The sequence below is a fragment of the Equus quagga genome, chromosome 5 (assembly GCF_021613505.1).
Source record: "Equus quagga isolate Etosha38 chromosome 5, UCLA_HA_Equagga_1.0, whole genome shotgun sequence".
Classification (NCBI taxonomy): Eukaryota; Metazoa; Chordata; class Mammalia; order Perissodactyla; family Equidae; genus Equus; species Equus quagga.
The window spans coordinates 87,679,119-87,688,168 of NC_060271.1; the positions used below are offsets into that span (position 1 = coordinate 87,679,119).

Here is a 9,050-nt window from a genome sequence, read left to right on the forward strand (position 1 = left end):
CCTAATCTCAGGAAATTAGTAGAACTGAGTCTACCCTACCCCACAATCACATGGCTGCTACACAGCTGGGGAGACATGCCCACCATGTCCACAATAAGATTCAACTAACATAGCACTAGAAACACTTAGCGTTTATAAAGCTGAACCCTCAAATGACACTGGATGACTTTGTATCCCAAAAGAAGGAATAGAAGTTCCATAGAGGGGAAATTGTTCTGCTATAGAAAAGTGTGCTAATGTTTTTTTCTGAGATACTATCTTAAGGATAGGCTGGCACAAAACTACACTCTTGTATTCAAACAACAATAGCAGTTGTATCGCTTGATATTTTATTTTCTTTGGTCATAGGCTGAGGCTGGAGACAGCAAATAATTTGGTCAAAGTATTTGTGCTGAAGTAAAGTTAAAGGTAACCTAAAATAATTCCACCTAAGACCGTGGTCTTCATGTGTAGATTCTATCTAGTGACTTACACTTGTTGCCCTTTCTGTGGCGTGTTTCCTGCAGGAGGGATTATATGTCCCCATCCTGCTGAAATCAGGCAGTCATGTGATTTGCTTTGACAAGTGAAATGTGAGCGAACAGGACATGTGTCAACTTCCAGGAGGAAGTTTTAAGACCCAGCTCACTATGTTCTCGTTTCTCCTTGCCATGATGACCAACAGTGTTCCAATGTAGCATGAGTAAGAAACAAATCTGCTCTTGTTAAGTCTCTGAGATTTTGGAGGCTTTTGTTACTGCAGTTACATTCTGCATATGCTTTGCTGCCTCCAAACTTTCCTTTCTAGCCTCTTCTCTCTCCTGCTTCCATTCTTTTGTGCTTAGTTTCTCCCTTTTTATACCTTTGTATTTCACCAGAATCCTGCCCTTGAGAATTTGAATCAATGAAAAGCAGAGAAACAGTTAACTCACCTGGAGCCTTGAAGGATTTTTCTCTTGTCTAACAAAGGCCAGGTAGGTTCTAAAAGAATCTCCGGCTGACTACCTCCTAGACAGAAAACTAGAAACTTGAGAATTAAACATTTCACACAACACTTAGATTTAACTAGCATTGTAAGTACTTAAACTGGCTTTTAATTCACTTTATAGTAAATATTTAATATAAATCTATAAATGTAATTTAAAAATTATAAACATAAAGTAATTTAAATTATATAACCCCAACAGCTGCATTCTATTCTCTATATCAATAATACTACTATAAGTTTGAAATGAAGGCTTTAAAATTTTTTTAACACTCTAGTCACTTCAAGAAAGAGAATGTCAACAAATAAACCTCCTTCAATTCTCTTTCAAGCTCACAAGGACAATAACTCCAATGGATCTCATATCACTTTATGAGTTTGTTTAAAGATTCCTGTGTACCTCCTCTAGAGATTCTGATTCAGTAGGTACGTGGGACACCATTATGTTAAATGACTGAATCATCAGTATAACTGGAACAGAGATGTTTAGTCCTCAACCCTCAAACTGTATTTCTCTTTCAAGTACTAGTCAGGAAATTTTGGAATGAATGCCTGATGCTGTGGACTGAATGCCTCCCTCCCTCCCCAGTTAAAATGTTAAAGCCCTAATCCCCAGTGTAATGGTGTTTGGAGGTGGGCTTTTGGGAGGTATTAGGTTTAGACGAGATCATGAGGTTAGAGCCCCCATGATGGGATTAGTGCCCTTATAAGAAGAGGAGGAGAGGGGCTTGCTGCGTGGCGCAGCAGTTAAGTTCGCACGTTCTGCTTCAGCAGCCCGGGGATCGCTGATTTGGATCCCGGGTGCAGACATGGCACTGCTTGGCAAGCCATGCTGTGGTACCCCTCCCACACATAAAGTGGAGGAAGATGGGCATGGATGTTAGCTCAGGGCCAGTCTTCCTCAGCAAAAAGAGAAGGATTGGCAGCAGTTAGCTCAGGGCTGATCTTCCTAAAAAAAAAAAAAAGAGGAAGAGAGAGAGATCTTTTTCTCCACTATGTGAAGACACAGTGAAAAGGCTGCTGTTTGCAAACCAGGAAGAAGGCTCTCCAGATGCTGAATCTGCCAGCACCTTGATGTTGGAATTCCTAGCCTTCAGAACTGTGAGAAATAAATGTTTGTTGTCTATGCCACCATGTCTATGGTATTTTTTATAGCAGCCAAACTGAGACAACTGCCTACTTAAAACTCTATGAGAAACTGCCCTGTACAGCCAAGAAAAGTGGCTGAGCTATCCCTGGAGTACTCATGTTCTCTTTCATATTAACTCTTCCATTTTGTACTGGACCAAGCGCAGCTAAGCTACCCAAATAGGATTTAGCGAATGGCAACTAAGACAACAGGATTCTTTCTTCTGGCAATTGGAACTGACAAATATGAAGAAATGTTAGTTGGTAGTGAGAGAAGAAGGGGAAAATGCCCCAAAGGGAAATAGAGATCAGAGGATAGCTGAATCATGTCAAAGGTGGCATACCACACTGAGTCTCCAAACTCTGCAGCTGAGGGATAAACAAAACAACCTGGTTTTAGAGACGGATACTATGACTTCTGTCCCCTTGAGACTTGGCTGTGCTTTGATTCCTGCTCTAGGATTTCTGTGGGATTCTTATTTCCCTTATTGACTCACACAGTCTTATAATAAATCTCCATTACTTGAGAGAGCCTGAACAAGTCTCTATTGCTAACACACACATATTGTCATTCATTAGGTCTTCTACTTTCTGTGAACCTCTATGTTATTCTAAACCTGCAGTGTTTCTCCAAGTGTTTTTGTGAGTACCACCTACCTCAAAATGATTCAGATTATTAATAATTTAGATTCCCAGTTACCCCTCTAAAATTATTTGATACACAGGTAGAACACAGAAATAAGCATTTTTTAAAAAGTTAATAGACTTTTTAAGAACAGCTTTAGAATTACAGAAAAATTGAGCTGATAGTACAGATAGTTCCCATATCCTTCCCTTCCCCCTACAAAGTTTCCTTTATTATTAGTATCTTACATTAGTATGGAACATTCATTACAATTAATGAACCAATATTGATACATTATGATTAACTAAAGTCCATAGTTTACTCAGATTTACTTAGTTTTTACCTAATGTCTTTTTACATTTTAGGATCCCATCCAGGATGCCATGTTACATTTAGAAAGTGTCATCTTAGGCTCCTCTTGGCTGTAACATTTTCTGCCTTCCCTTGTTTTTGATGACGTTGACAGTGTGGAGGAATATTGGTCAGGTATATTGTATCATTCCCCTTTACTTGAATTTATCTTACTTTTCTCATGATTAGACTGAGGTTATGAGTTTTGGGGAAGAAGTTCACAGAAGCAAAATGACAATAAGCATTTTTAACAAGCACCCAGATGATTTTTATGTATACACTGTAGTTAGAGGCCCTGATGCCTAGTAGTTGTGACTTTGGGTGCAGCTTTGAGTATTATACTAGTATACTGATATTTTCAAGGACAGAAACCATGTCTTACTCATCTTTGAATTCTTAGGGTTTAGCACAGGGCTTATCACATAGCATATATTACAAATATGTTACTCATACTTGTTATAATTATACAATTCTATTCACAGCAGAAAAGGTGACTAAATATAAGCAAAAAAAAAAGAGTTGTTTCTCTGAAAATGAAGGTGAATCACCAAAAATAACTGGTATGGACTGAATATATCCCCTTAAATTCATATATTGGAGCCCTAACCACCAAGATGACTGTGTTTGGGATAGGGCTTTTATGTAGGTAATTAAGGTTAAATGAAGTCATAAGCGTGGGGCCCTGATCCAATAGGATTAGTATCCTTATAAGAAGAGACACCAGAGGACTCACTCTTTTCCCTCCTCACACCACACCATGTGAGGACACAGGCAAAAGGCAGCCATCTGCATGCCAGGAAGAGTTCTCACCAGCAACTTACCATGCTGGCTCCCTGTTCACAGACTTCCAGCCTCTAGAACTGTAAGAAAATAAATTTTTATTAAGCCATCCAGTATTGTGTTATGGCAGACCAAGCAAAGTAATAAAGATTTTGGTACCAAGAAGTGGAATGCTGCTGTTGTAACAAAGAGCTAAAAATGTGGAAGTGGCTTTGGAACTGGGTTATAGGTAGAGGCTGGAAGAGTTTTGAGGTACATATCACAAAAAGACTAGATTACCCTGAAGGGACCACTGGTAGAAACATGGATGTTAAAGGTGATTATTGTGAGAGCTCAGAAAGAAAAAAGAAGACCTGGACAGAAAGCTTCCATCTTCTTAGAGAATATATAGTCATGAACAGAATATTAGTAGAAATATGAACATTAAGGCCATTCTGGACAGGTCTCTGACAGAAGTGAGGAACAGGATATTGGAAAATAGAAATAAGTCAATCCCTCTTATAAAGTGGCAAAGAACTTGGCTGAATTGTGTTCTAGTGTTTTGTGGAAGATCAATAAAATTTTATTGTGAACAATAAAATTGGATGTTTGAGGAGATTTCTAAGCAAAATGTTGAAGGTGTGGCCTGGGTCCTCCTGACTACTAATAGTGGAACGTGAGGGGAAAGATGAACTGAAGAAGGAATTACTAAACAAAAAGGAACTGGAACTTAAAGATTTGGAAAATTCTCAGCCTATCGATATTGTAAAATATGAGAAAACTGTTCTGAAGAGATCACTAGGGGTATGGCTGAACAACCACTTGTAAAGAGATTAATATGGATGTGAACCATGAATTTAATCAGCCACCTCAGCAGAAACCAGGAATAGAGATGAGATTATACTAGCAGAGACACTGCCAATTTGAACAAACGGGGACAGAGAAAACAAAGACAAAAATGAAGGAAAGCTGCTGGACGTCTTGGATTCTACAGAACAGGATGATAGAGCTATTCTGCTGTGAACACGCTTTATCCTTCAAGAAAAAGGAAGAATAACCCTGAAGGTCGTTCAGAGATCATCAGGGCTACCACTCCCACCACAGGCCCAGGGAGTAAGGTTGCTTCCTCCTTGGTTTCAGAAGGTGGTGTCCTTGCAGAGCATTGGATCAAAGAGGATTATTCTCAAGCCTTAAGATCTAATAGAATTATATAAGACAAATAAGTCCTGGGGATGTAATGTACAGCATGGTATACTGTATTGTATATTTGAAAGTTGCTAGGAGAGTATATTGTAAAAGTTCTCATCACAAGGAAAAAAAAATTCTAACTGTGTGTGGTGCTGGATGTTAACTAAACTCACTGTGGTAATCATTGCACAATACATACATGTATCAAATAATTACGTTGTACACCTAAAACTAACACAATGTTCTATGTCAATTATATCCCAATTAAAAAATTTTAATTAAAAAAAAAGATTTAATGGAATTTGCCTTGCTAGGTTTTGGAACTGCTTGGGACTTGACACTCCCCTTTCTTCTTTCCTATTTCTCCCTTTTGGAATGGGAATGTCTACCTTATACCTGTCCCACCAATGTGTTTTGGAAGCACATAGCTTGCCTGGTTTCTCGGGTTCACAGCTGGAAAGGAATTGTGCCTCAAGATGAATTGCACCTCGAATCTCACTAGTATCTGATTTAGATGATATTTAGATGAGACTTTGGACTTAAGACTTGATGCTGGAACAAGTTAAGACTTTTGGGGTTATTGGGATGGAATGAATGAATTCTGCATTCAAGAAGGACATGAATTTGGGGGGCCAGAGGCAGACTGATACAATAACTGTCAAATCAGGTTAGGGCAAGAGAATAAAAAATGAGGGAAAAAAATTGTAGAAATCTAGAATTCTGTAATCAGATTACTCTGTATCTTTAAATTCTTACCCCACATGAAAGAAATTCAAACTTGCAACAATAGACAATGCATTATGGGAATGGTTTATGGAAGTACACTGATGAACTCCAATCAGAACCCAAATTCAAAAGTCTTGGCCTTAGATCAAAGCATTGGGAGCTAAATATTGATATATTTTTAAGTTAAAATAAAATGTTTAAGTATATATGTATCAACTAGGAATTTCATTTGAGTGCTAGTATCCAAGATCCAGACTTATTGTTTAATAAGTTACACAAGGGTTTATTTTCTCACTGAAAAAAAGGCCCGAGATATGCAGCAAAGTTATCAGCAATCGGGCTCCTTCCATGCCACTCCGAGTAGCATATAAGATGGCTGCTAGACCCCTAGCCATCATAAATGAATTCCACACAGGAAGCAAGAGGAAAGGGAGAAGAACAAGAAACATCTTTCCCAGAAGTTACACTCAACAGAGTCCACTTGTATCTCATTGACCAGCTCTAATTGCAAAGGAGGCCGAGAAGTATCTTTCGGTTAGCACAATGCCTGTGCAGAATAAAATCTGTTTTATTGGTAAGGACGAAGGGAAAAATGACAATTATTTAGGCAACTAATAGACACTGCCAGTGTATATAATTTTATAATGATTCCCTGCTTTAGTGAATTGACCAATTAACCAGCCCTAATGGCACTGGATAGGAGAGCATCTACTCTACAACATATTTAAGTGGGATACTGGAAAGCTGACTGGATTTTTTTTTTTCTCGTGTCACATCCAAAAGGTATAGACTCAGTGAAAATGTGAAAACATGAGACTTGAAAGTTGGTCAGAATTTAACACTAGAGATGCAGATTTGAGAGTGAGTTCTAACCTGTGACATGACAGTCTGTTGGATGAACTCATAGAAGGGTAGAAAGAAAAGTCTAGGACATCAGCTCAGACAATCATAGTTAAAAAAAAGACTGAAGAAAGTAAAGAAAGATCGGAAAGGACAGAAAATGCTATCACGAAGACGAAGGGTGAAAAAAGTGGGTAATCAGCATCAAATGAGATAAAAAGGTTAATGAAGACTAATCAACCCTTTGGATTTAATGGGACTTGCTGGAAATAGTCAAAGGAATAGTTTCACATCTTAATATTTGTATTGAAGGCTTTCCTCAAATGTCTGGTGATCGTTGGTCTTCCATTCATATTTAAAGGGTAAGTTAATCAGGCTGTGTGGGCAGTTTATCAATTAAAGGACTTTACTATAAAATTGAGGGGGTGGGGGGCAGGGACCTGGTCATTTTATCGAGGGTACTCCCAAAAATGTCACCTTGAGATATTTCTTCTGAGAGTGGGGTGCCTGACTCAGAAACATGGCTACCAGTGTTCTGAGAGCCCACAGTGGAAAGGGGCTGGAGCGGGTCTCACTATTCAGTATACAGACTTTTAGTTAATCTGGCTTTTTTTTTGCTTGACCTAGTACCCCTGAATCTGGGGGCCCTCTGGTTCAAACTCTCCACTAACTAAACCTTCTATTTCACAGAAGTGACTAGGGGTGACCTAGTCACTTGGCTACTTGTTCTAAGGATGGTGACCTAGAAGTCTAAATACTCTGTACAAATTTTCAATCAATCCTCTGGTCTTTCCTTCTATACCCTCCCATTAATGTGGCACCTTCACTTTATTAGCCTGTGGTGTAAGACAACATATATTTGGTCTTTGTCCCCAGTTCCTGGCACACAGCTCCTAAAATCTTTGGAATTTTCTGAGTGAGCACTATCTTTTGTTGTTCAGAAGGGCACATGGAGGTGCTGGGAGGGTAGTGCACAAAGAGAGGGCTTGGAAACTCTGAGCCCCTTCCCTCCTACCTTGCCCTAGGCATCTCTTCATGTGGCTGTTACTGAGTTGCATCTTTTTATAATAAACTGGTGATCTAGTAAGTGAAATGTTTCTGAGTTCTGTGAGCCATCCTAGCAAATTATTAAACCTGAAGAGAGTGTCATGGGAACCCCAATTGATAGCTCAGAACAAGCCTAACACGTTCTCTCTAGCTTACAGGTAACCACAAAGAAAGGAAGAAGATGGCTGAGACGTAGATCAAACCCAGTTAAAACTGGCTGACGACAATAAGGCAGTCATACCTGACCTGACACAAATCCGGCAGCTCATTATATGCTTATTGTACTATATTACCATATTATAGGACACACCCACCGACGCCATGACAGTTTACAACTGCCGCAGCAACAGCAGGATGCAACCAAACAAGGAAAGAAAAGAGGTGGCCACCTTGCTCCCCAGAAAAACCTGCCCATTTCCCAGAGTAACTATGAGTATTCCTCTCCTTCAACCTAGACCCCTTATAACAGCTGCCTAATCACCCCAGGAGCTGAGAAGTTGATTTGTGAACTCAAGTTCCCGCTTCTCCATTCCTTGGCCATCGAATAAAGACTAAAGCTTGTGCTGTTGAACGCTCAGCTTCGGTTTCATTTCAAATTCGCGACACCAGTTAAGAACCCACCGAGGAAGGGACGGGTTGTGCGTAGGACGCCCACCCACGGGCCCCTCCTCGGAGCCCCTCCGAGTGTGGGTGTGATTCCCGCCCGAGTGAGGTGGAATCGGTACCACTGACAGTCTCTCTCATGTGTTTCGCCGTCCCGCGGGGGCTGGTGGGACAGGCGGTACCTCCCCTCGCTCTTTCCCGCACAGACCTTCCCAGCCTCTCGCGGCGCAGGCAGTGGTCCGCGGCTGACGCGACCTTTCTGCCTGGGCCTTGCCTCTCCCTCCTCCTTCTCCTCCTTCTCCTCCTCCTCCTCCGCAGTGCTACACCCGCCGCGGGCCCGGGCTGGGAAGGAAAGCGTCGCCTAACGCCTGGGGCCTGCTACTTACGGGCGCGAGGAAGATTAACTCGCTGCCTTCTATAGGCCAGGCATTAATCACAGCCCGCACTCCGCCCACTTCCAGACGGGCGCCCCCACAAGGGGGTGGGGGAGGCGGGCCGGCGCACTGGGACGCCTCTGCGCACGCGCAAGGTCCCTCGGCTCTTCCCCGGGCGCGCGCGGTCTCAGGAGCCGCGGGCCAATCACATCGTGCTTCGCCTCTACGCCCCCGTCCCCGTTCTGCCAGCCGTTTGTCCTCTTTTCAGGGTGGCGCTCGGGACACAATAGCCGTTTTGCCGACGTTCTCCTCGCCGCGTTTCTCGGTCGTCACCCGTAGAAACGACCTTCCCAGGGGGGGCTTCAAAGCCCGTCCTGGGTGAGGGGAAGCAGCGGCGGCGGGGGGCGTGGGGGGCGGGCGGGAAGCGAGGACGGCTTTTTTATTT

The 9,050-nt window shown here is 41.8% G+C and overlaps 1 long non-coding RNA gene across 2 annotated transcripts in view; it reads right to left on the reverse strand.

Moving 5' to 3' along the window:
* The window catches only part of LOC124240140 (uncharacterized), a 40,715-nt gene extending 32,075 nt beyond the window's left edge, over positions 1-8,640 (reverse strand). The window contains exon 1 of one of the 2 annotated variants that reach the window (XR_006888784.1): positions 8,618-8,640. This is a non-coding gene — a long non-coding RNA (uncharacterized LOC124240140). Of the gene's footprint in view, positions 1-911; positions 951-8,617 lie in introns of those variants that run through there. The other variant, XR_006888785.1, reaches the window with a different exon arrangement.
* Positions 8,641-9,050: the final 410 nt, after the last annotated feature.